This window comes from Manis pentadactyla, chromosome Y (assembly GCF_030020395.1).
Source record: "Manis pentadactyla isolate mManPen7 chromosome Y, mManPen7.hap1, whole genome shotgun sequence".
NCBI lineage: Eukaryota > Metazoa > Chordata > Mammalia > Pholidota > Manidae > Manis > Manis pentadactyla.
In genome coordinates this window covers 8,503,401-8,531,030 of record NC_080039.1, presented here as the reverse complement: position 1 = coordinate 8,531,030, position 27,630 = coordinate 8,503,401, and the positions used below count along the sequence as shown (strand labels likewise).

At 38.1% G+C, this 27,630-nt stretch overlaps 1 pseudogene; it reads left to right on the top strand.

Annotated features, from left to right (window-relative positions):
• Nucleotides 1–1,548: 1,548 nt before the first annotated feature.
• LOC130682147 (NF-kappa-B-activating protein-like) lies at nucleotides 1,549–27,630 on the top strand (annotated as a pseudogene).

Sequence of the window (27,630 nt, the reverse complement as noted above, 5' to 3'; positions counted from 1 at the left end):
TAGGCAATTGGTGTGCATGTGAACCGTGTGGTGTCACAAAAGTTAGGTGTACACTTTCCATCGAAGACTCTCTTAGAAATTTCCTCTAGTCACATTACTTTGCTCATTCATTTCAGTTCTTGGTCCTCACCTCATATTCAATCGTTTTTACATGAAGATATCAAATAGTACCATTTAACATTTTTTCATACATATTTCTGTTAAGCTCCATAAAAGGAGATTTCCAATAGTCAATGGTATTAGTTTTCATGGTCTGGTAAGTTAGCTCTTAGGAGGAAAGGCCCAGAGGCCATCTAGCTATTAGTAGACTGGGTTTGGAATTTCCCAGCAAACTCATTGTGCCTTCAAAAATTAAAGTCACTAGTGTTCAAATGCTCTTTCATTTGAAAGCAATGTGAAATGAATAAAAATAATCACCATTAACTGTTTGCTGCTGAACTAGCCTATGATGGGGCTAATTAAAGAGGCTGGACAAGAAAGGGGTTACAAATTACTTTTGCTGGGGCACTCTGGTGGAGATGAGTGTCTTGGAGGATAAACACTCAGTTTTTCACTGGGCTGTGAATTTAACTGGAGTGTATCAAGCTCAATTTATTAACCCAAAATTTGTACCCTGTAAGTTAACTGGGCAATATGGGGCCCGGACATCATAGCTCACTGCCAATTTCCATAAAGTCTATTTAGTTTGGTTGGTATTCTAAAGGAAAAAATTGTGTGTGTGTATACACATACCTCAGAGATAACTGTTAAGTTCAGTTCCAGACCATTCAATAAAGTATCTCAGTAGAGTGAATCAAATGAATGTTTTGGTTTCCCAGTGCACATAAATGTTGTTCACACTACACTCTACTGTTAAGCCTGCAATGAAATTTATGTATAAAAATACAATGTACAGACTTAATTAAAATTACTTTATTGCTAAAAAATGCCAACCATCATCTGAGCTTTCAGAGAGTCATAATCACTGATCACAGATCATCATAACTAATATAATAATAACGAAAAAGATTGAAACGTTACAAGCATTACTAAAACCTGACACAGAGACACACTGTGAGTAAATGCTGTTGAAGAAACTATGTAAGGTTGCCATAAAACTTCAATTTGTAAAAACGCATTATCTTCAAAGTAAAATAAAACGAGGTAAGCCTATATATACACTCCAACACACATACACATGTGACAGATATATGTATTACACTGGCTTTGTTGTTCATACCGATGCTCAGTGAAACGTGTTCTGGAATCAACCGTCCCTCCTCAGGGAGGTCAACCAGAGGCAGAAGAAAGAACGAGGTCTCCTGTGCAGTTTAGACGTGAGCACCTCACTAACCGGAACGATGGACGGATCCGCTGCTCCACCGGCCTCTTTATGCCGATACACACATCCTGTTCCTCTGGGGGACGGCCTAGGTCCGGGGGGGGGGGGGGGTGGTTTGCGGAAGTACCCGGAACTGTTTGCAAGGTTCCGGCAGCCCGGCAGCTGAGAGCTCCTTCGGTTCCGTAAGCGCCCGTTTCTCCTGCTGTTTCGGAGAACGAGCGGCAGTGATGGCTCCGGTGTCTGGTTCGCGCAGCCCGGAGCGGGAGGCCGCAGGCTTCGGGTGGGGAACGCCGCAGTTCGTTGAAGAGCCCCAAGCCCAATAAAGCCACCCTCTCCCTGCGGCGCCGCCGCTCGCGCTCGCGTTCTTGCTCTCGGTCGGGAGACCGGAATAGCCACAGCCAAGGCTCCCGAAACCAGTCCTGTCGCTCCCGCTCGCGGTCACGCTCTCGAGAGCGGCCCTCTGCGCCACCGGGCACCCCCTTCGCTTCTGCCTCCTCGTCCGCCTATTACGGCGGCTACTCGCGCCCCTCCGGGGGCGACAAGCCGTGGCCTAGCCTTCTGGACAAGGAGAGGGAGGAGAGCCTGCGGCGGAAGTGAGTGACGCGAGCGCACCTTCGCTGTGAGGAGCCCACCTGCCTTCGGAGTCCGCCTCGTCTTTCATCTTTCTAACTGTTGGCATTTCGTGCTCGCTGCCTGCCTGTGTCCATTTTCTTCCCTTCCTTCAGTCTACCCGCGACAACACCTTATTCGCCCTTTTCTTCCCTTAGACTTTCACCCACCCGAGGGCCGCATCATTCAGTGCCCTGGTCTCTCCCTACCCTCTTGTCCGCCCCCCCCCCCTTATTGTAGCAGACATGGCCAAGAGCCAGACCTACGGGAATTGAAGCGTTTGCTTGGTTTTGCCATAATTCGCGATCATGTTTTTATGCCCCACAAGTTCATGGAAAGGAGGAGCACTACTTAACTGATCATAAAATTAGCAGTGCCAGGCAACTTGTTGAATGGTCAGACAGGTTTGAGATACCATGATATGTAAGTGGCAATATTTTTTTAGTGAGATGGGGAAGACTGAGATAAGGGGTTTAAATTGGAGGGTAGAAAAGCCTCTGAGAGAAGATGACTGAATGTAGAAAAACTGATCTTCTAAACTGTAGGTTAGCCTAAATTGAGAAAGGTCTTGTTGAGATCAGCCTTCATTGACAAAGACCTTGTCAGTCTTGACTATGAAAAGTGAGGTCAGGGTGTTCAGGTCTCCTATAAGGAGAGTGAGTACTGGAGTGGAAGAACGGATAAATTAAGAAGCAGAAAGGAAAAGGGTTATAACTTTCGCTGTGTAAGTGTTAATATCTGAAGCTTATATGAGTGTTAAATTATCAGGCACTGTAGTAAGTGCTTTTACATGTACTGTGTTTAAGAAAAAACAAGAAATATAAAAGTATTACAGGCATTGAGGGTCAGGTTAATGTCCAGTAGCTGGGAGATGTCTTCTTGAATCTTTTCCCTCCAGAAGTGGGAAGTAATAAGGCATAGTGATGAAGAGGAAAGGCTTCAGAATTAGATCGCCCAAGTTGATGGGAGAAGCAAAGTACGGTTGATAGCAGAACACATTTCACTGAGCATCAGTGCTTTACTAGGTAATAGTGTTAAGTTACTTAACCCCTGTGGGCTTAATTGCTTAACAACTTAAAAAGGGATAAAATTAGCACAAAGTCTCTCAGAGCTATGTGATGATTTAGGGCCTGGAACATAATAAATAGTCCTTAATTGTTAACTGTTAGGGTTTGGTGCATGGGGGCAGAAAAAGGAAAAAGAGGCCTGAGTTAAGTTTGGAGACATAACTCTCCAAATAACATTTTTCAGGAAGTTACCCCCACACTGTGTCAATCAAAAAGCAACCAGCTTCTTAAGGGACAATCCTCACCAAAGGATGTTTGGAACCTCTCACATGAAATTTGCATTTGTACATTTAATACATATAAGATAAATAATTTATCTAAGAGTACAGATAAAGCCAGGTGGCAGCAGGGATGAGACCTTGACTGCATACTCTTTCCTGCCTGTCAGGCATTCTTTCCCCGGTATGCATGTCCCAGTTTCAGGTTTTTAAGTGTGTCCCCTTATAGACTGTTTCCTCAAGGGGGTAAACTGAGTCTAACTGTGTGATTATACCACGTTTTCCCATGAATAAAGAAGTAAAAACTGGTTTATTCAATCAAACCAAAATAAATTACATTTACTTTGTAAAGGTGTTTTTTTAAAAAGAGTCACAAGCAGCTAAACTTTGTGGAATTGAGCCCTAGTTTTTTGTGTTTGTTTATTATGAGAGAGAGCAAAAATTAAGAGAAGAAATAAAAAATAAATGAGAAAAATTTCCCATGTCCTCCAAGAGCAGATAGAGAATATATTCCTTTTCTAAAAAGGAACTAGGGAAAACAGAGAAAACTAGCCCTGTATGCCACTGAGTACAATTTTTATTTAAAAGTTTGTTTCATTTTCAGTGCTCCTTTGATTTTCTACTTGTAATGCTTTATTTTTTAGCTATCTTCTTTAATTCCTGAGTTTCTTTGAATGGAATGTTTGACCAAATCACAAGAAGAGACTTCTCTTTACTCTCAAGAATGTGTATAAGCAAATGAAGTTACTCCCAAATGTAAAACTGTTTTCTGTCACATATTGCAGAAGATGAAATGGGCAATTAGGAGCTCTGCCGTCTTTCAGCAGAAGGGACACACTTGACAGCCTCCTAGCCTCTTTGTAGTCTATACCATTTGATAATACTATCAAAACATCAAATTCTCTGAGTTTACATTTACACAAAGTTTTCATTAATTTAAAGTTTAAAATGTAAAGGGAAAATAGGACTTAACTGGACTTCTTTGAATTTGATGATATATTTAGTAAACAGAACTTAGGCCATGGAGTTATAATTTACACACCTATATTTCTAGGAGATTAAGTGAGAAAGAGGGGATTGGAGAATTGGGAGCTCCTGAAGTATGGGAACTTTCTCCAAAGAATCCAGAACCAGAGTAAGTGATTGAAAGCTTTTTGTAATAAATTCCACTTAGTGATGATAAATGATCTTTTCAATGTATTTTTAAATTCAGTTTGCTGATATTTCTTGTTGAGGATTTTTGCATCTATGTTCACAAGGGATACTGGTCTGTCACTTTTTTGTAGTGTCTTTGTATGGTTTTGGTATTAAGGTGGTGTTGGCATCATAGGATGAATGTGGAAGCTTTCCTTCCTCAGTTTTTGGAATACTTTGAGGATAGGTATTAACTCTCTAATGTTTGGTAGAATTCTCCTATAAAGCCATCTGGTTCTTGAATTTGTTTCTTGGGAGTGTTTGATTACCAATTCAATTTTGTTACTAGTAATTGGTCTGTTCAGATTTTCTTTTTCAGACTTGGAAGATTGCATGTTTCTAGGATTTATCCATTCCTTCTTGACTGTCCAATTTGTTGGCATATAATTTTATAGTAATCTCTTATAAGCATTTGTACTTTTGTGGTGTCAGTTGTAACTTCTCTTCCTTCATTTCTGAATTTGAGTCCTCCTCTTTTCTTGATGAGCCTAACTAAAAGTTTACCCATTTTGTTTATCTTTTCAAAGAACCAGCTCTTCGTTTCATTAATTTTTTGGTGTTGTTTTCTTGTCTCTATTTCAATTATTTCTACTTTAATCTTTTTTTTTTCTTCCCATTACTCACTTTGGGTCATCTTTTTCTTTCTAATTCAGTTAGGTGTAAAGTTAGATTATTTATTTGAGATTTTTCTTGTTTCTTTAGGTAGGACTATATTGCTATTCCCTCTTAGAACTGTTATTTTTGCATCTCAAAAAATTTTGAACCATTGTGTTTCTATCTTCATTATTCTACAAGTATTTTTAAATTTCCTGTGATTTTTCTTTGACCTACTGGTTGTTTAGTAACATGCTGTTTAACTTCCATCTGTTGGTGTTTTTTCCAATTTTTTCCTTGTAATTTATTTCTAGTTTCATATCATCATGGTCAGAAAATTTTCAGTCTTCCTAAGTTTATTTAAGTGATTTCTATTTTTTAAAATTTATTGAGACTGGTTTTGTGGCCTAACATGTGATTTGTCCTGGAGACTGTTCCATGTGCATTTGAAAAGAATGTGTGTTCTGCTGGTTTTGGATGTAATGTTCTGTATATGTTAAGTCCATTTGGTCTAATGTGTTGTTCAAAGCCAGTGTTTCCGTACTGATTTTCTTTCTGGATGCTCTATCTATTGATGTAAATGGGGGTATTAAAGTCCCCTACTATTACTGTATTACTGTCAAATTCACCCTTTATGCCTGTCAATATTTATATATTTAGCTAGCCCTATGTTGGATTCCTAGGTATTTACAGTTATTATAACCTCTTCTTAGATTATCCCCCTTATCGTTATGTAATGCCCTTCTTTGTCTATTGTTACAGTCTTTGTTTCAAAGTCTATTTTGTCTGATGTAAGTATTGCTACCCCGGCTTTGCACATTCAGATAGAAAGTTCTACCACTTAAGCACCTTCACATTTAGTCTGTTTGTGTCTTTAGGTTTGAAGTGAGTCTCTTGTAAGGAACATATAGAGGGGTCTTGCTTTTTATCCATTCAGTCACCCTGTGTCTTTTGCTTGGAGCATGTAGCCCATTTACATTGGAAGTAATTACTTGTAGATGTGTACTAATTGTCATTTGATTCTTTGTTTTCTGGTTGTTTTTGTAGTTCTTCTTTCTTGTTTTCTTCTCTTGCTCTCTTCCCTTGTGATTTCATGGCTTTCTTTAGTGTTATGTTTGTTTTCCTCCTCTTCATTTTTGTTTATTTATTATAGGTATTTGGTTTGTTTTTACCATGAGGTTCATATATAACATCATATGTATAGAGTTGTCTTTTATAAGGTGATGGTCACTTAAGTTCCAACACATTCTAAATGCACTACATATTTACTTGCCTCACCCCACCCATGTTTTCTGTATTTGGTGTCATATTTTACATCTTATTATTTTGTGTATCTCTTAAGTAATTACTGTAGATATAATTAACTTAACTACTTTTGTCTTTTCACCTTCATACTAGCTTTGTAGGTCGTTGGTCCACTATTTTTACTACATGTTTACCTTTGCCATTGTGATTTTCCTTTCATGATTTTTCTGTTTCTAGGTATGGCCTTTTCTTTTCCATTACATAAGTCCCTTTAACATTTTTTAAAGGGCTGGTTTGGTGTTGATCAGCTCCTTTAGCTTTTGCTTTTCTGGGAAATTCCCTGTTTCTCCTTCAATACTGATTTAGAACCTTGCTGGGTAGAATAGTGTTGGTTGTAAATTTTTTTCAGTGCATCGAATGTATCATGCCACTCCTTTCTGGCCTGTAAAGTTTCTGCTGAAAATTCAGCTCATTCAAGAAATAACAATTATTGTGAGGATGTAGAGAAATGGGAAACCTCCTACACTGCTGGTGGGACTATAAATTGGTGCAGCCATTGTGGAAAGCAGTATGGAGGTTCCTAAAAAGACTAAAAATAGAAATACCATATGACTCAGTAATTGCACTTCTAGGAATTTACCTGAAAAATCACAATCTCTGATTCAAAAAGATATATGCGCCCCATGTTTGTTTCATGTTATTTACAATAGCCAAGATATGGAATTAACCAAAGTGTCTGTCAATAGTTGAATGAATAAAGAAGATATGGTACATATATACAATGAAATATTACTCGAAGCATAAAAAAGAAAGAAATTATTCCATTTGCCACAACAAGGATGGAATTAGAGGGTATTATGCTAAGTGAAATAAGCCAGGCAGAAAAAGATGCCATATGATTTCACTTGTATGTGGACTCTAAAAACCAAACAAACAAAACAATCGACTCTGAGACACTGAGCAGCGACTTGTGGTTACCATGGGGGAAAGTTTGGGGTGGGCGGATGAAATATGTGGTGTGGGATAAAGAGGCCCAAAATCAGGGATGAAAGTGTAGCATAGAGAATACAGTCAATTCTGTAACATTTCTGTGTCGACAGATAGTAATCACACTAGTTGGGGAGAGGATTTAATAATGTGTATAACTGTTGAATCACTGTATTGTATGCTTGAAACCATTGTGATATTGTATATCAACTATACAACAAAGTACTTCAATTTTTTAAAAATTAGTTCATAGTATTTTGGGGTACACTTACATGTAACTAGTTGTTTTTCTCTTACTGCTTTTAAGATTCTCTGTCTTCAAATATTTACATGTTGATTATAGTGTGTGGTGTGTGAATCACTTTTGGTTCATCTTATTTAGGACTCTCTTTGCTTCCTGGACTTGGATATCTCCTTCATCAAGTTTGGAAATCTTTTAGACATTATTTCTTCCAATCGGTTTTCTGTTTCTTTCATTCTTCTCCTGAAACTCTGATAATATGAATGTTAGTATGTTTGACATTCCACAGGTCCCTTAAGCTTAATATCCTCATTTATATTTTTTTGTCTTTTCCTGGTTCACTACTGTACCTTTCAGATCACTTCTGCATCATTTAATCTGCTGTTGATAACCCTATTACCCTCTTAATTAAAAAAAATATTTTTTATTGACATATAGTCAACATATTAGTTTCAGGTGTACAGAATAGTGATTTGACATTTATATACATTACAAAATGCTCACCATGGTAAGTGTTGTTACCTTCTGTCACCATAAAAATATATTACAATATTATTGGCTATATTCCCCATGATTTATTTATTTTTAACTGGAAATTTGTACTTCTTAATCCCCTTCATTTATTTCACTTTCCCCTTTCCCCACCCCTCTGACAGCCACCAGTTTGTTCTCTGTATGAGTCTGTTTCTAGGTTTGTTGTTTGTTTGTTTTTTAGATCCTGCGTGTAAGAGAAATCATATGGTATTTGTGTTTCTGTGTCTGACTTATTCCACCTAGCATAATACCCTCTAGGTCCATCCATCATGTCACAGATAGCAAGATTTCATTCTTTTTTATGGCTGAGTTATATTCCTTTGTGTGCATGTACCACATCTTTATTCATTCATCTATCGATGGACACTTAGGTGGGTTCCATATCTTGTCCATTGTAAATCATGTTGCAATAACCATATAGGCTCATGTACATTTTCAAATTAATATTTTCATTTTCCTCAGGTAAATACAGAAGTGGAATTACTGGATTGTATGATATTGCTGTTTTTAATTTTTTGAGTAATCTCCATATTGTTTTTCACAGTGGCTACACCATTTTGCATTCCCACCAACAGTGCACAAGAGTTCCCTTTCTTCCGCATCCTTGCCAACAGTTGCTGTTTCCTGTCTTTTGGATAGTGGCCATTCTGACAGGTGTGAGGCGATAGCTCAGTGTAGTTTTGATTTGCATTTCCCTGATGACTACTGATGTGGAGCATATTTTCATGTTTTGTTGGCCAACTAAATAGACAGATAAATGTGTATTCAGTTCCACCAATACATTGGATATTCACCCCTTATTGGATATATCAGTTGCAAATGTATTTTCCCATACAGCATTTATATGTGCTCTAATATAAATATCCTCTCTAATGTGTTTTCCATTTTAGTTACTTTTTAGCTCTGAATGTTTTTTTAAAATATTTTTTTATCTCTTCTTTAAAGTTCTCACTGTGTCCATCCATTCTCCTCCTGAGTTTGGTGAGCTTCTTTATGACCACTACTTTGAACTCTTTATCTGGTGGATTGCTTATCCTCTGTTTCATTCAGCTCTTTTTCTGATGTCTTTGGCTTACCTTCCCTTTGGAGTATACTGATTTCCTCATTTTGTCTGATTCTCTGTCTTTGTTTCTATGTATTAGGTAGATTAGGTATATTTCCTGGTCTTAAAGGAGCGGCTTAATGCAGAAGATGTCCTATGGGGCCTCCTAGTGCAGACCTCCCTGATCACTTGAGTCAGGTAACACAGGGGAGTCCTCTGTGTCAGCTGCATACACCCTCCTGTTCTGCCTGGGTCACAACTGGTGTAGACATGCTGATGCACAGGGCTGTACCCTGGTCCACTGTCTGCTAGGCCTGACTGTGAGTGCTACAACATGCTGGGGTGTGGGGCTGGCATCTGGCCCATCTGCAGTTGCTGCAGCCCACTGGTGGGCAGGGTTGGCCTTCAGTGCAACTGGCCATGAGGCCCATCTGCAACAGCTACTGGCACTGGTGTGTGGAGCAGGCCTCTGCTGTGTGGGTGGCTGTGAGGTCCAGCTGTGAATGTTGCAGGTGTTCTAGTGTGTAGGGCTGATAGTCTGGGGTGGGAACACTTAGCCACTTAGCGGCTGTACTGGTGCTGGCCAGGGTCATCCACCAGGTGTGGCAGGGTGAAGAGCTAATTGGGAGGAGTTCCAGGGCAGGCAGGTTAGTGAGACAAGTCTTCAGGGGAACACCAAGGACATGCAAGTGATTCCAGTCGATAGAGAGGTCATAAATGGCAGCACCAGGTCAGCCGGGTAGAACGGAATTGAAATAAAAATGGTGTCCATCGACATTTCCATCCCAAGGGAAAATTGCAATAGATCCCTGCCCTGCCTGCACATACACAAGATTAGTCAATAGGTCATGTTCATGTATAATCCAGGCACTTTTCAAAATGCTCCCTCTGCACTGAGCCTCAGAGCAAGGGATATTGTATGCACACCATTTAAGATTGGACTCAGTTTCTCTCTGCCCTCTGGGTATCACAGACATAAGTCCTATTGGTTTTCAAAGCCAGGTATTATTGGTGCTTATCTTCCCAGTGCAGGTCCACCAGGCTGTTGTGCTTGGACATCTTGTTTCTCAGAGAGGGTTTCTGTGGTCATGATATCCCTCCTCCTTGTGGGTCACAACCCCAGGGGTGTTCATTCTGACTAGACCATGTCTCTATTCCTCTTACCCGTCTCACTGTGGCTTTTTCTTTATGTCCTTAGTTGTGTAAGATCTGTTCTTCTAGTCTTCTGTTTTTTTTCTCAGCTATAATATCTCTATAGGTACTTGAAGATTTTGGTGTGTCCATGGAGGGAAATAAGCTCACAATATTCCTGTTATGCCATGTGGATCCCCTCTCCTATACAACATTTTCTTCATTCATTCATCCACCAGTGGACTCTTATGTTGTTTCCATATCTTAGCTATAATAAATAATGCTGCTGTGAACATGGGGGTGCATATATATTTTCAAGTTTGTGTTTTGTTTTCTTCAGATAAATACCTGGAAGTGGAATTGCTGGACTATATAGCAGTTGTATTTTTAATTTTTAAGGAACCTCCATACTGTTTTCCATAGCGGCTGTACCAATTTACATTCCCACCAACAGTGCATGAGGGTTCCCCTTTCTCCACATTCTCACCAACACTTGTTATTTCTTGGGTGTTTGGTAATAGCTATTCTAACAGGTGTGAGATGTTATCTGCATTTCCCTCATAATTACTGAAAATAAGCATCTTTTCATGTACCTATTTGCCATCTATATACCTTCTTTGGGAAATTTTCTATGCAGGTCCTCTGCTCATTTTTTAATTGGATTGCCTGGGTTTTTCCTTTTGCTATTTTTTCTTATTGAAGTGTAGTTGATATACAATAGTACATTGGTTTCAGGCATAAAACATAGTGATTCAAAAACTAAATTCATTAGTAAATGCTCACTCTGATAAACTGTCACACAAAGATACTACACTATTATTGACTCTATTCCCTATCCTGTACATTTATCCTCATGATTGGTTTATTTTTGTTTTTTATTGCTGAATTGTATGAGTACTTTATATATTTTGGATATTAACCCCTTACCAAATAACATGATTTATAAATAATTTCTCCCAATGTATATTCATTGTTGATGGTTGCCTTTGCTGTGAAGAAGTTTTTAGCTTGATACAGCCCCACTTGCTTATTTTTGCTTTCTTTGCTTATCTTTTGGTGTCAGATTTAAAATCATCTCCAAGACTATGTCAAGGAACTTCCATGGAAGAAAATAAGCTCAAGATATTCCTGTTTTGCCATGTTGATCCCCTCTCCTATACAACATTTTCTTCATTCATTCATCCACCAGTGGACACTTATGTTGTTTCCATATCTTAGCTATTGTAAATAATGCTGCTGTGAACATGGGGGTGCATATATCTTTTCAAGTGGTGTTTTCTTTTCTTCAGATAAATACCTGGAAGTGGACCTATGTTTCCTTCTGGGAGTTTTATGGTTTTAGGTCTTAAATTCAACTCTTTAATCCATTTTAAATAATGTTTGTGTATGGTGTGAGATAGTGTTCCATTTTTATTCTTTTGCACATGGCTGTCCAATTTTCCCAGTACCATTTATTGAAAAGATTGTCTTTCCCGATTATATATTTTTGCCTCCTTTGTTGTAAACTAATTGACCGTATATGAGTAGGTTTATTTCTGAGCTCTCTGTTCTATTCCCAGAGGCATTTTTAAAAATGAATATTCCAATATGGTTTTGTTCAGAAGATTTTCCTATATCAAATTATCTGAAGGCTTAATGCTTTCTTTTTTTCCTAACTTTTTCTCTCTTTGGTGCTATTGATAAGCTTCTTCCTCCCTGTCTTCCATTTCTGTGTCATCTTTAGGTTGAGTTGATACATTGAGTTTACAAGTAAACTTGTCATTTGTGACGGGGTGATAAAGCATTATTATCTAAAGTTATTCTTATAGATGCCTTTGGAAACACTCATAGAATCTGCACTCGAAAAATTAAGAGTTCGAAGGAACCCTAAGAATAATTTCTAGGCAATTCCTGAATTGTTCCGGATGTGATCTTCAGAGGAAAAGATTATATGATATAGAAATTCCCTTTTAAATTATTGTAGAATTTTAATAACGCCCATTTGCAGAATTTTTTGCAACAGAATGATATCTTCTGCTGTAGTTTGTCAGGTGCTTCATGCTCTGGGGAGACAGACAGGTGCTGCTCTGCCGTGTGGCCTTTGCACACAGAGAATAGAGTTAGGAAGTCCTCCCACAGCCTTCTTGACTACAGTTCTTTGAGTTTCCTTATGGTTCATGACCTTCACCCGGTGGTTTCTTTTGAAAATACTAATCTCATGTGCTGCTTTCACTCAGGAAATAGCACTTTGTAAACTCTAAGGCATTATGCAATGTAAACGATTATTATGTGATTATGAAGGTGGTAGATCCTTGAACTGTACAATTGTAAATGCAGTCCAGTGTTTGCTTTTAATGTTTCTCAATCAATTTGTTCCTGAAAATTTTCAAGCCTATACTTTTATACTCCATGGTCTATATTTCATCACTTTTCTGATGCTTATAACTGTTTTCCTTAAATTCACCTCTGATGAACATACACCAGTAGAGGACGAAGGGCCAAAGAAATGTACCACTTCGTCTTCTACCTGAGAAGGTATTCTTTAAATACAGAGCTTTTTTTATTGAGGAGTTACAAAACACATTTATATATAGTTGAATATTGGACGTCGCTTTTATTCAAATTGCCTGTCATATATTCCTTTTCAGTATTTCAAATATAATAAAATTGGTACTCAGAAATTCCTCTTTAGAAGTAAGTTTTTTATTTCTGCTTTATGTAGAAGAAAAGAAGAAGAAGAAATCTAGTCATTCAAAAGAAAGGTCCAAGAAAATGAGAAAGAAAAACTCATCTAAAAGAAAACATAAGAAGTATTCTGATGATAGTAACAGTGACTCTGATTCTGAAACAGACTCCAGTGGTAAGAAAGACAGCATCATTCTGCAAACCTAGCTTCCAACCAAGTTGTGGTTCTTAAAGCTTATTTTAGAGGAAGGTTTTTAAAACAACAATAAGGGACAAGAGTTTATGAACACTCACTCACTGTGCCAGCCACCCTGCTTAGTACTTGATATTCACTATTGCTGTTCAGTACACACAGTGGTAACTGTTGGATACATCTTAGAGATGGGAAATGGAGGCAATAGAGCAGTTTCCAAGTACCGCACTCAGGGACACACAGTTGGGATTCACACCTAAGCAGTATGGCTCCAGATTGGTTGTGTGTAATCGCACAAGGCATGTGGCATGGGAGCAAGTTGGGGTTGGGTTCTGAGACACGTGGTGCTGAACCAAACCATACAGGCTGTGTCTGCTCAGCAGAGCAGCTCTTCTGTGAAATTCTCACACTCAGTGGGCACCTTTGTGCAGTTTTCAAAAAGGCACATCGTAAAAGACCCCTTCCCGGCAGCTGATTGTGAAAGACACCTCCTGTAGGGTGGCACATCACAATAAGCCATCCTTTTGTGCCCTCTCCTGGCTGTTGCTGGACAGAGGGCGCCTCCACTGGGGACACATGACACAAAGGTGCTCCTTCCGCTGATGTCACCAGGGTTTCCTGGCCCCCCTTGTCACTTTCCTTCCTCACTGCCGGAAGATGGAACTTCTGTAAAGCACAAATCCTAGCAGGTCAGTCCCCTACTTAAAGTCCTTCAGTAGCTCTCCATAGCCGTCAGGGTGAAGTTGGGTCCTGACCGATGCCTCAGTAATCACATAGACCTGGGTCTCTCTCTTGCAGCATCCTGTAGCCTGAGAACTACTTTCTGTCTCCTCAGTATTCCATGGCCTTTCTCTTGATTCTGTTACTTGGCACAGAGAGTCTTATCTGCCCACGACACCAGACCCTCCCTCCATGTGGCTTGGCTTACTCATCTCAGCAATGGGTGTGCATTGCTTTTTTAAAAACCTGGTTTTTGAAAGAACTAGCTTAAGAATCACCTTCTCCTGGGCAACCATTCCTCAATTACCCTCCCCAAATCAGCCTGCTTTTGAGACTCCTCTATATGCCCAGAGCACCCAAGATTTTAACATTTGTTAGCATTTTGACATATTTGTTTAAAAAATGTGAGTTTTTGTGGAGATACTGAAAGTAAATTACAAATATCACTGTACCATCCTAAATATTTCTGTATACACCTCTAGAACACAAGGACATTTCCTACTTAATCACAATACTATTATCTCATACAGTAAAATTAATAACAACGTCCTGTATCACCTAATACTTTGTGTGACTTTAATTCTGTGTCCCCAATGCCTAGCACATTTTGTGATGAGTAGCAATAAATGTTTGAATTAATTTCTATGTTTCAGCAAATCGGGCAACAGGATATTTATCTACTCAAAAGTTTTGGGGTTTTAGAGTTTAATTTTTTTAACTATAATGTGGTTTAATTTGCAGATGATGATGCAAAAAGGAGAGCAAAGAAAGCCAATAAAACAGAAAAGAAGAAATGCAAATTGTCAGTTTTTTCCTTCAATTTTTATTTTGAAAAGTTCAAATATATATAAAGTTATGTAAGATATTAAGTAAAATAATATGATGATCCCCCATGTAACTATCACCCAGCTTGATAATTATCAACTCACAGGAAGTCTCCAGTGACCCCATTATTTTGAAACCAATCCAAGATATCATTTCATCCGTAAACCAGCATGTTTCTCTAAAAGATAGATGTTAGTTTTGTAAAAAAAACTGTAAGCACAATATTACTATCATGTCTGAAATATTTAACAGTAATTTGTCAGTTCTCAGTTTCTTGTCCAGTTTATTCAAATTGGGACCCAAAGTGCAATTGGTTGATATATCTTGTACATCTCTTTAAATCAATAGGTTCCCCTTTTTGTTCCTGCATTTTATTCATTGAAGAAATCAAATCATTTACCTTAGAATTTCCTGCAGTATGAATTTTGCTGATCATAGTCTTATAGTGTACTTTTAACATGTTCTCTGGCTTCTATGTTTCCTATAGATTGATAGTTAGGTCTAGAGACTTGATGAGGTTCAGATGTAAATTTTTGGCAGGAGTACTTTTTAGCTGGTATTGCATACTTCTATCAGGAGGAAAATAATGTCTGGTTGTCTCTCTTTGTCATACTAACAGCCATTGATGGTCATTGCCTAAGTGGGATTGCAAAATATTGATAGTCTAATTCTGGCCTACATTCTTCATTTATTAGGTAGATAATTCTATAAGAGAAGCCTACCCTCAGCTATTTGGTTACCATGAAATTTAGTTTATATAACAAGGGCACAATAATGGCTTACTTCAATTTTTTTTGTTTTATGACTTTTCAAAATAATGATTTGGTTTCACTTCCTTGATTATGAAAACAAATTTGATACGTATTTAAGCTATTACACTTTAAATTATTGATGCTCAAATTGGTAAAAGCTGTTTTTTAAACACTTTATTTCCATTATCTTTCCGTAACATGAAAATTGTATTTCATTTGTCTCTGAAGGGATCCTTTTTTATCTCACATTTTTTAATTTTGTTATCATTAACCTACAATTACACAAAGAACATTATGTTTACTAAGCTCCCCCTTCACCAAGTCTCCCCCACAAACCCCATTACAGTCACTGTCCATCAGTGCAGCAAGATGCTGTAGAATCATAACTTGTCTTCTCAATGTTGTACAGCATTCCACATTTACCCCCTCCACATTATACATGCTAATAGTAATGCCCCCTTTCTTTTTACCCACCCTTATCCCTCCCTTCTCAACCTTCCTCCCCAGTCCCTTTCCCTTTGGTAACTGTTAGTCCACTCTTGGATCCTGTGATTCTGCTGCTGTTTGGTTCCTTCCGTTTTTCTTTGTTCTTATACTCCACATATGAGTGAAATCATTTCGTACTTGTCTTTCTCCACCTGCCTTATTTCACTGAGCATAATACCCTCTAGCTCCATCCATGTTGTGGCAAATGGTAGGATTTGTTTTCTTCTTATGGCTGAATAATATTCCATTGTGTATATGTACCACATCTTCTTTATCCATTCATCTAATGACGGACACTTAGATTGCTTCCATTTCTTGGCTATTGTAAAGAGTGCTGCGATAAACATATGGGTGCATCTGTCTTTATCAAACTGGGCTGCTGCATTCTTAGGGTAAATTCCTAGAAGTGGAATTCCTGGGTCAAATGGTATTTCTATTTTGAGATTTTTGAGGAACCTCCATACTGCTTTCTACAATGGTTGAAATAATTTATATTCCCACCAGCAGTGTAGGAGGGTTCCCATTTCTGCACAACCTCACCAACATTTGTTGTTTGTCTTTTGGATGGTATCCATCCTTACTGGTGTGAAGTGATATCTCATTGTGGTTTTAATTTGCATTTCCCTGAAGACAAGTGATGTGGAACATCTTTTCATGTGTCTGTTGGCCATCTGAATTTCTCCTTTGGAGAACTGTCTGTTCAGATCCTGTGCCCATTTTTTCATTGGATTATTTACTTTTTGTTTGTTGACGTGTGTGAGCTCTTTATATATTTTGGATGTCAACCCTTTATTGGATCTGTCATTTATGGATGTATTCTCCCATCCTGTAGTGTACCTTTTTGTTGTATTGGTGGTGTCCTCTGCTGTGCAGAAGCTTTTCAGATTGATAATGTTCCACTTGTTTATTTTTGCTTTTGTTTCCCTTGCCCGGGGAGATATGTTTGGGAAGAAGCCACTCATGTTTATGTCCAAGAGATTTTTGCCTATGTTTTTTTCTAAGAGTTTTGTTTTCATTACTTACATTCACGTCTTTGATCCATTTTCAGTTTACATTTGTGTATGGGGTAGGACAGTGATCCAGTTTCATTCTCTTATGTGTAGCTGTCCAGTTTTGCCAGCACGATCTGTTGAAGAGACAGACATTTCCCCATTGTATGTCCATTGCTCCTTTATCGTATATTAGTTGACCATCTGTGTTTGGGTTAATGTTTGGAGTCTCTATTCTGTTCCACTGGTCTGTGGCTCTGTTCTTGTGCCAGTGCAAAATTGTCTTGATTACTATGGGTTTGTAGTAGAGCTTGAACTTGGGGAGTGAAATCTCCTCCCACTTTATTCTTCCTTCTCAGGACTGTTTTGGCTATTTGGTGTCTTTTGTTGTTCCATATGAATTTCGAACTATTTGTTCCTGTTCATTGAAGAATGCTTTTGATAATTTGATAGGCATTGCTTCAAATCCATATATTGCTTTGGGCAGGATGGCCATTTTGACAATATTAATTCTTCCTAGCCAAGAGAATGCAGTGAGTTTCCATTTTTTAGTGTCCTCTTTAATTTCTCTTAAGAATGTCTTACACTTTTCAGGGTATAGGTCTTTCACTTCCTTGATTAGGTTTATTCCCAGGTATTTTGTTCTTTTTGATGCAACTGTGAATGGAATTGTTTTCCTGATTTCTCTTTCTATTAGTTCATTGTTAGTCTGTAGGAAAGCCACAGATTTCTGTGTGTTAATTTTGTGTCCTGCAAATTTGCTGAATTCCAATATTAGTTCTACTAGTTTTGGAGTGGAGTCTTTAGAGTTTTTTGTGTACAATATCATGTCATCTGAAAATAGTGACAGTTTAACTTCTTCAGTACCAATCTGGATGCCTTGTATTTCTTTGCTTTGTTGAATTGCCATGTCTGGGACCTTCAGTACTATGTTGAATTACAGTGAGGAGAGGGGCCATCCCTGTCTTGTACCAGATCTCAGAGGTAAAGCTTTCAGCTTCTCACTGTTTAGTATGATGTTGACTGTGGGTTTATCATATATGGCCTTTTTATGTTGAGATACTTGCCCTCAATGCCCATTTTGTTGAGAGCTTTTTTCATGAATGGATGTTGAATTTTGTCAAATGCTTTTTCAGCATCTATGTATATGATCATGTGCTATTTGTCCTTTTTCTTAATGTGATGGATGATGTTGTTGGATTTTCAAATGTAATGTAACATACTTGCATCCATGGAATTTATCTCACTTGGTCATGGTGTATGATCCTTTTGATATATTTTTGAAATCAGTTTGCTACTTTTTTGTTGAGTATTTTTGCATCTACGTTCATCAGGGATATTGGTCTGTAATTTTCTTTTGTTGTGGGGTCTTTGCCTGGTTTTGGCATTAGGGTGATGTTGGCTTCATAGAAGAGTTTGGGAAATTCCCAAAGGTTCTGTTTTTTGGAAATCTTTAAGGAGAATGGGTATTATGTCTTCTCTGTATGTCTGATACATTTCTGAGGTAAATCCACCTGGCCCGAGGATTTTGTTCTTGGGTAGTTTTTTTGATTACTGATTCAGTTTCTCTGCTGGTAATTGGTTTGTTTAGATTTTCTGTTTCTTCCTTGGTCAGTCTTGGAAGATTGTATTTATCTCGGAAGTTTTCCATTTCTTCTAGGTTTTCCAGCTCTTAACATATAGGTCTTCATAGTAGTCTCTAATAATTCTTTGTATTTCTGTGGACCGCACTGTGATTTTTCCGTTCTCGTTTCTGATTCTGTTGATGTGTGTTGACTCTCTTTTTCTCTTAATAAGTCTGGCTAGAGGCTTGTCTATTTTGTTTATATTCTCAAAGAACCAACTCTTGGTTTCATTGATTTTTTTCTATTGTTTTATTCTTCTCAGCTTTATTTATTTCTTCTCTGATCTTCATTATTTCCCTCCTTCTGCTGACTTTAGGCCTCATTTGTTCATTCCTGGAGATAATTTATCTCTCTCTGCATCAGATTCTATGCATTCCTGTTCCCTGGTTTCTGTTCCATCTATGGCTTCTTGCCTCTCATCCATTCTGCTTTTAAATCCTTACAGAGATTATTTTATTTCTGTAGTCTCCCTCCCTACTTTGTCTGTTAGCTCTTGCATTTTTCTCTGCAGCTCCTTCTGTATGGTTATGACCTTTATTTTGCATTCTTTTTCAGGGACATTGGTTAGGTCTATCTCTCCATGCTCCTTCTCAGCGGTTGTTCTTTTTCCAATTTTGATCATTATGATGTTAGACTATTCATTTTGGATTTTTCTTCCTTCTTTAAATATGCCTGGATTGCTATATACTTTGCTCTTATGACTGCTTTTGCTGCATCCCACACAAGTTGAGGCTTTCTGTTGTTGTTGTCATTTGTTTCCATATATTGCTTGATCTCTATTTTAATTTGTTCATTTATCCATTGATTATTTAGAAGCATGTTGTTAAGCCTCCATGTGTTTGTGAGCCTTTTTGCTCTCTTTGTGCAATTTATTTCTAGTTTTATACCTTTGTAGTCTGTAAAGTTGGTTAGTAGGAGTTCAATCTTTTTGAATTTACTGTGGCTTCTTTTGTGGCTTAGTATGTGGTCTATTCTGAAGAATGTTCCATGTGCACTTGAGAAAAATGTGTATTCTCTTGCTTTTGGATGTAGAATTCTGTAGATGCCTTTTAGGTCCATCTGTTCTAGTGTGTTGTTCAGTGCCTCTGTATCCTTACTCATTTTCGGTCCGGTGGATCTATCCTTTGGAGTGAGTGGTATGTTGAAGACTCCTAAAATGTGTGCATTACATTCTGTTTCCTCCTTTAATTCTGTTAGTATTCGTTTCACATATGTTGGTGCTCCTGTGTTGGGTGTATATATATTTATAATGGTTACATCCTCTTGTTGGATGGAACCCTTTATCATTATGTAAAGTCCTTCTTTATCTCTTTTGCTTTCTTTGTTTTGAAGTCTATTTTATCTGCAAATACTAGTACTGCAACACCTGCTTTTTTCTCCTGGTTGTTTGCATGAAACATCTTTTCCCATCCCTTGACTTTTAGTCTGTGCATGTCTTTGAGTTTGAGGTCAGACTCTGGTAAACAGCATATAGAAGGGTCTTGCTTTTTTATCCATTCTATTACTCTGTGTCTTTTGATTGGTACATTCAGTCCATTTGCATTTAGGGTGATTATTGAAAGATATGTACTTATTGCCATTGCAGGCTTTAGATTCATAGCTACCAAAGTTTCAAGGGTAGCTTCTTTAGTATTTTACTGTCTAACTTAACTCGCTTAATGAGCTCTTATAAACACTGTCTGATGGTTCGTTGTTTCTCTCCCTTCTTATTCCTCCTCCTCCATTCTTTATATGTTGGGTGTTTTATTCTGTTCTCTTTTGTGTTTCCTTTGACTGCTTTTGTGGGTAGTTCATTTTATTTTTTGCCTTTATTTAGTATTTGGTTGTTCTGCTTTCTTTGCTGTGATTTTATTTTCTCTGTTGACATCTGTTTACCCTTCAGAGTGCTCCAATCTAGAGAAGTCCCTCTAAAGTACCCTACAGAGGTGGTTTGTGGGAGGCAAATTCTCTCACCTTTTGCCTGTCTGGGAATTGTTTAATCCCTCCTTCATATTTAAATGATAATCCTGCTGGACATAGTATTCTTGGTTCAAGGCCCTTCTGTTTCATTGCATTAAACATATCATGCCATTCTCCTCTGGCCCATAAGGTTTCTGGTGAGAAGTCTGATGATAGCCTGATGGGTTTCCCTTTGTAGATGACCTTTTCCCTCTCTCTCGCTGCCTTTAATACTCCGTCCTTGTCCTTGATCTTTGCCATTTTAATTATTATGTGTCTTGGTGTTGTCCTCCTTGTTTCCCTTCTGTTGGGAGTTCTCTGTACTTCTGTGGTCTGAGCGACTATTTCTTCCCCCAGTTTGGGGACGTTCTCAGCAATTATTTCTTCAAAGACACTTTCCATCCCTTTCCCTCTCTCTTCTTCTTCTGGTACCCCTATAATGCGGATATTGTTCCTTTAGGATTGGTCACCCAGCTCTCTTAATATTGTTTCATTCCTGGAGATCCTTTTATCTCTCTCTGCGTCAGCTTCTATGCGTTCCTGTTCTCTGGTTTCTATTCCATCAATGGCCTCTTGCATCTTAGCCATTCTGCTTTTAAATCCTTCCAGAGATTGTTTCATTTCTGTAGTTTCCCTTTCTACTTTGTCCGTTAGCTGTTGGATTTTTCTCTGCAGCCCCATCAGCATGGTATGACCTTTATTTTGAATTCTTTTTCAGGGAGATTGGTTAGTTCTATCTCTCCGCGCTCCTTTTCAGGGGTTGTCTCTGTGATTCTAGTCTGGATCAAATTATTCTGCCTTTTCATGGCGATAGAGGTAGTTGTGTGGAGCTGTCGCGTGTGTCGGCTGGGAGAACATCCCTTCTTGCTAGTTTGTGGCCTTCCTCTCCTGGGAGAATGGCGACCCCCAGCGGCCTCTGCTGGGCAGCTGCATGCAGATAGGGTCTCTGATTCCTGCCTGGCCACTGTAGATCTCCACAAGGTTGCTGTGTGTGTGGCCGCTCTCAGGCTGCTGCTCCGCTGCGGCAGAGACCCCCTCTTGGAGGGGGAATAGGCGGGAGGCTGTTTATCGCCATGAGGGACCTCAGAGCTGTGCTGCCGCCCGGGTGGTTAGGGTGCCTGGAGTTCCCTGAGATTCCCAGCTGCTGGGCTAAGTGTCCTGGGATGCTTCCGTCCAGCTGTGGGTACCCTGTTCCTTTAAGACTTTGAAAAACTACTTGCTTTTCTTTTGTCCCAGGGGCACTGGCTGCAGGGAGGCACTCACAGGTTACTGTCCTGTTTCCCTAATATCCAGCACCCCACGCACTGTGTGTCTGTGCTTCTTGTGCGGATGACTAGGGCTGGTTATTTAGCAGTCCTGAGCTTCCTCTCCCTCCCCACACTGATTCCTCTCCTCCCACTGGGAGCTGGGGTGAGGGGCGCTTGTGTACGGACAAGCCATACCTTGTACCTTACCCCCTTCATGAGGCGCTGGGTCCTTGCAGGTGTATATGTATCCTGGCTGTTATCCTGGATCTTCTGGTCTCTCTTTTAGGGATTGTTGTATTTGTTGTATTTTCAAAAATTTATATGGTTTTGGGAGATTTCCACTGCTCTGCTCACGCTGCCATCTTGGCTCTGCTCCCCTGTAGGAATCTTTTTAATAGGGAAACATGATTTAGTTAAATAAGTTAGAAAAAAAATTAATAAAAATCCTTTAACAAGTTTGAATAAGATGAGAATTTAAATCATTTTAATCAGTCTTTTCATTGCCTTGACAAAATGAGATGGCCTTTAACATGGGAATATTAAATCAATTTGTGTCAAATTATAATCATTACAGGAAGAAATTCAAGAAAAAGAAGTCAAAGAAGAGCAGAAAGATTCCAGTGATTCAAGCTCTAAAGCTTCTCAAGAAGAGTTTCTGGGGTACCCCTGGAATGATTGATTAAGTAGGTTGCTTCTGATAGACCCAGATTCAAAACCCAGGAAGCATACTAACCGAGTAGTCAAAGTGTGAGTATGTTTCTGAACGTCCTTCAAGCAGAGCCTGAAGGACTCTCAGATTTAGTCGGCCCAGAGGCTCCAAAAACACTTGTCTCTCAAGATGATAAACTTCTGAAGTAAGTAACAGTATATTTATAATATCTAAAGTACCTTCCCAAAAGTATGGCCCTAACTTACCTTTCTAAGCTTATCTCCTTCTACTCCTTTGTTTATACCCCAGGTTCCAACTGAGAAGAACTGAAACTTCCCTGTATTTACTGTTCACTTTCCGACTTTGTGCCTTGTTCACCTTATTTCTTCTCCCAACATGCCTTACCTTCTATTCCCAGCCCTGGTTTCTTTACTGCCTCCAATCTCGCCCTGTTAAAATCCTTACCTTCCGTCAAAGCCCTTTTCAAAAGGACGGGGCATGTGCAGATTCCCAGTACCTTTCCTCCATAGGTAGGTATGATTCCTATCCCTCTTTAATCCTGTAGTCTTCACAGCATTTTCTATTTCTTTTGTGCAGTGTATTGTATATCCTATTTTGTGTTGCTATTAATATCCTTATTAATATGTAAATTCCACAAGAGCAGATATTACTTTTATATTACAGGCTTTGAGTTTAATAGGTATTCAAGAAGTAGTCAGTGAATTAAATGAAGGGATGGTAGTTTTTAAAGTCCCATTGAATGAACATTATTACTTGTTATTATATAGCATTGTTATTGGTTATAAGTCTAAAAGGTATGCAAATTTGAGATACATTTTTTCTTTTTTTATTGAAGTATAGTTGATGGAGAAATTTATGTTGGTTTCAAGTATACAGCACAGTACTTCAGGAATTACACACATTATTAAATCCTCACCCCCAATGAGTGCAGTTACTATCTGTCAACATAGGAAGATGTTACAGAATCATTGACTATATTCTCCATGCTGCACTTCCATCCCCATGACCTATTTATATTATGATTGAGATTTTTGTACCCCTTTATCTCTCTCACCCTCCACACTCACCCACCCCAACCCTTCCCCCATGGTAACTACCAGTCACTTAGCTCTGTGTCTCTGAGTCTACAGCTGTTTTGTACATTCTGTTTTGTACTGTTTTTAGATACCATGAATAAGTCATATAGTATTTGTCTCTCTGCCTGGCTTATTTGTCAGTGTTGTCACAAATGGTCCGGTTTCTTTATTTTTTTAAGACTGAATAATGTTACATTGTCTATATGTATCACATCTTCTTTATTCATTCATCTGTTGATGGACACTTTGGTTGCTTCCAGAGATATATTATTTCTTTACTTTTTTTAATAGAAAAGGAATTCACTAGAGGCAGAAGCCATAAACTCAAGATCTATGGGGATAAGTTGATGGTTATAAATCTGTACTCAATACCATAGTTCTTTTGTTCTTCCAAAGTATGTCTGTATTTCTGGATAGTTATTTAGGACACAGTGCAATGTTCACTAACTCAAGAAAAGTAATACTGGGTTTCTCAACATGCTGCCACTCAGCAACAGTTATTCCTACTGTTTTGTGAGGGAAGGTGGTTTTTTTGTGCTTTCTTTAGAAGATCACCTTTTTGTAATGGACCTTTTTTGAATTCAGAATTACTTTGTAGCTATGATCATGCGCTGCTACCTGGTGAAGGTACAGCTATGACTGAACATGTAAAAGCTGGAAACATACCCCACAAAGAGGTGAAATTAGCTTGACAAGTGAAGAAATTGCATCATTTGAGCACTCAGGCTATGTAATGAGTGGCAGCAGATATGTTCTTTCCACTGAGGTCTGTTTCCATGATTAGATATTTTCCTCTTTCTTAGTTCCAGAATTATGTTTTGGTGATTGGTTTTCATTAAGTGACTTTTCCAAATGAAAAGTAGAACATAAATATTAGTTTAGTATTGGTTTTATTGTTACAAATGTGGTTGCCTAAAATTCCAAATATGTATGTACCTCTGCCTCAAACTCAGTTGTATCTCCAGCTTCAAAGAATCCATCTTTCCAGTGTCCTTTCCTAGTTTGTCTTTTAGTTTAGGCAGTTTATCCTCTGAGGATATAGTTAAATTCAGGTATTTATCACTGCCCTATGAGGAATGTGGCATTCTGGTAGTTAGGAAAGCATTTTCATAAGTCAGTGTTCCTGTTTTCTGAGTTTTTCTCCAGTTCTCTGTGGAGTCAGAGAATGTGGACCCTGTAGTTCTCTGTGAACACTGAGATTTGAGAGCAGAAAATGGTAATGACAGACATCAGATTCAGCATGGGAAAATGAATATAAAGTTATGGAAGATAAAGAAAAGTACCAGGAGGAAAAGGAATAATGAACTGATAGGGCATCAGGACCAAAACAAAACTGAATTTTGGATTTTTTTAACTTTTATGGGCTTTTAAAGTAGGTGCATATTTTAAAATGATGTTGGAGGCAAAAGTGTGCAGAACCCCTGGAGCACCTCCAGAATCTCGGAATTCTGAGGATCAACATTTGAAAATGTTATATCTGAGTTGTAGCACAGTATGAAAAGAAAAATAAATTAGAGGCATAAGAATTGGAAAGGAGGATGTAACTCATTTTTTGTGAATATGATTTTTTACATAGAAAAATGATTTTACATAAAAAATATGAATTTTTTCATAGACACATACTAAAGAATCTTCAGATGAATTATAAATAATAGAAGGGAGTAACAAATGGTTGGATGTAAGGTTATCCGGCACAAAAATCAGCTGCATTTTTGTGTACCAGGAAACAACTGGAAAACGTATTAAGTAAAAAGGAAACATTTATATTAAGTTCAGAGAATATGAAGGATTTAGGAATAAACCTTAAGAAAACACATCCAATGCCTCTGTAGGGAAAACTATAAAGCACTTTTAAGAGACATTAAAGAAGACCTAAATGAATGGAGAGGTACCTTGTCCCAGGATAGGAAGGCAACATTGTAAGTTTTTTCCAAGTTTATCTGTTCATTCAGTGCAGTTCTAATCAAAATCACAGAGTTTTTCATGAAACTTAATAAGATGGCTCTGAAATTGATGTGTCAGACGAGAGAGCCGGAAAGAATGGCCAGGTCACTTCTGAAGAAGAATAGGAAGATGAGATTTGCCCTACCAGACATGAGGATCTATTATGAAACATGGCACTTTACAAAGCATGGAGGGAACAAACGAGTTGTTCAGTGGGATGAAGTAAAGAGCCCAGAGGCAGAGCCATACATGTATGGACATCGTTTTATGAAAGAGATGGCATGTCAGATCAGTGGGGAAAGAAAGGTATATTCAGTAAATGGAGGAGGAAAAATGGTTATCCATATGGAAAATGAAGTAGAACCCTCACCAAAATCATACAGCTTAAGGACTTAAATGTCAAAACAACTTTAACCCTCCTTGTATAAAATATGAGCAGATATCTATTATATCTTAGGGTGGGAAAGCATTTCTTAAGGAAAACAATAAACATATACTAATCAAAATAAAATGACAAGTTCCAAGCTAGGATAACGTCTTGCAGTACACACAACTGATAAAGAGTTAGTACTGAGAATCTTTAAAGAATACCTGTAAATAACTCAAAAGAAGAATGAGAGAAAGACACAAGCAGGCATTTGATAGAAGAAGAAATATATGTGGCCTACACATATACAAAAATTACTCACTATCATGGGAACTGAAGATCAAAAGTGTACTGATGTACCATTTTACACCCATTTGATAGATAAAAATTCAAACAATGCCAAGCATTTGAGAGGATGTGGGTCTACAGGATCTCTTAAATATTGCTATTAGTGATATAAATTGGTACAGTCATTTTAGAAAACAGTCTGAGATTGTCTTGGGAAGTTGAGCATTCATATGCTTTCTGACCCAGCAACTCTATACCTAGAAACCCAGGAGAAAATCTTTCCCATTTACTAGGAGATGTGAGCATAGATGTTTATTTCAGCATCATTCACGTAGCACTTCTTTCAAATAAACAGCCCTGCTCACTGTACCCTGAGCAACCTAAGTGCATTGTCATCTCTTTGACTGTCCATCCTGCCACTCCCCAAGCTTCACACTAACTTAAACTGATTTTCCCCTCTTGCCCTTTCTTGGTTTTCTCTAATTTCCCAGACATAGGTAAAGCTTAATTTTGAACTGGTTTTGTGGGATTGAGTTACATACACAGTTGACCCTTGAACAATGCAGGAGTTGGGGTACCAATCCCCATGCAGTCCAAATTATATAACTTTTGGCTCCCTACAAACTTTATGAGTAGCCTACTGTTGTCCAGAAGCCTTACAGATAACATAAACACGTATTTTATATGTTATATGTATTATATACTGTTGTATGCTTAGAATAAAATCAGCTAAAGGAACAACAGTGTTTTTTCAAATTGTTACAAATCTACAAAAAACTTCTAAGTATATTTATTGAAAATAATCTGCATATAAGTGGACCCTCAAATCCATGTTGTTCAAGAGTCAACTGTGCATTAAAGAGGCAAGTTTTCATGAAATTTTCCCTCCAAACCAGTAGGCCTTTTGAAAGTAATGTAACGGTTTCCCTCTGCCTCTGCCCTTATACTTCCGTATTTGACCCTTGTGTTAAATCTCTATTTTCTGAGATACTACTGGATTCTAAGGAAGTTAAATTCATCCATAAAACTCACTAGAGACTCAACGATAGATTTAGACTTGGTTCATTTGGTTATATGATAAGTTAGAACCTTGAAGAATTTTGAGTTGATCATCAACTTAAATCTTTTCATCTGTCCTACTATTAATTCCACAAAGGCAAATGCTACATATCATATAGAAAGTTTAATAATTTTCCCGTTTCTGATTGTTCTACAGGAAACAACAGAAATAGACTTATGCCTGTAGTATCTGAAATTTAATACATTCCTGATGTTGACAGAGCCTCAGAAATCATTATTTGAATACTAGAAATGAACCAAAGGATGCATCAGTTGATAAAACAAGTGATCTTTTAAAAATTGAACCCATAAACCGTTCCTATTTGTCAGCTTTCAAAATAGAACACCCTTTGTTAAAAAATGATTAGTGTGGAAGTACCATGAGAAGAATTCCTGAGAAATTAAGCCAAAAATAAAATTATCTCCAGGCATCACCAAATGGAGGCTGTGCAACTGCAGAAAGAAAACCAGATCAATCATGCTGATGAGAAGAGAGCCCTGGCATCCTTTAACCAAGAAGAGAGGTGAAAGAGAGAAAATGAGATCCTGGCCAGTGTTTGAGAGATGGTATACAAAAAAAATTAAAGGGAAAGATGACAAATAA